This window comes from Poecilia latipinna, unplaced genomic scaffold, assembly GCF_001443285.1.
Source record: "Poecilia latipinna isolate Pla-1442-1.1 unplaced genomic scaffold, P_latipinna-1.0 Scaffold7463, whole genome shotgun sequence".
NCBI classification, from domain to species: Eukaryota; Metazoa; Chordata; class Actinopteri; order Cyprinodontiformes; family Poeciliidae; genus Poecilia; species Poecilia latipinna.
Window position 1 is genome coordinate 1 of NW_015120079.1, and position 743 is coordinate 743.

Below are 743 nucleotides of genomic sequence, written 5' to 3' on the forward strand. Positions count from 1 at the left end.
ATATATATATAGATATATATAAGCTCATTAACTTCATTAACTTAACCTATGATTAGAAGGTTAAGTTTCTTATACTTTGTTTTCCTGCGGTTGTAGACTTGGCAGTAGAAAATTGATAACATAGGAATAACACCTTTATATCCCTTTTAACAGGTTACACTTGATTCTGCTGTGGTGCCTGTGGAAACAAAGTGCATGAAGTTTGTGCTGAGGTGGGAAAACCCTGTGGATCACATGGTGGGACTTCTGCTTCAAACTGCTCATTACAGTATACCACTGCCTCTGTTATCCACCAGTTCACTGCAGACTGGCACCCGCCAAGGACCCTACATGGATGTCTTCTTAAGTTGTAAACCCTGAGTACATACTGTTGAAATAAAATTGATATGCCTTTTGTAAATACATTTTCTCTATCAATGACTTAAATTGTTAACTGTGGTAATTATGTTTGTGTAATGTAGTAACCATGTAGTGTTTAATATAATTATTAAATAGATGTTTTAAAGAAACAGCCACAAACCTTATGTCTTTGGTCCACAATAGCAGCTTTAATTTTAGCATTTCCTCTCCTCCACATACTTTGTTGCCAGATGTGTAAAATTTACAAAAAGAAGCAATTTAAATGTAAAAGTTGCACATATGTAGATTACTCAAGAAAAGGTATTAACAATAGTTTTTTTTACAGAACTCTACACAACATCAATTAATTTATTAATAGATACATATAGATATATTAACTACAG

General features: G+C 33.0%; 1 long non-coding RNA gene across 1 annotated transcript; it reads left to right on the plus strand.

Moving 5' to 3' along the window:
- Window positions 1-23: 23 nt before the first annotated feature.
- On the plus strand, window positions 24-400 carry LOC106944230 (uncharacterized). The gene is made up of 2 exons (XR_001424161.1): window positions 24-212; window positions 297-400. It is a non-coding gene; the product is annotated as an uncharacterized LOC106944230 (long non-coding RNA).
- Window positions 401-743: the final 343 nt, after the last annotated feature.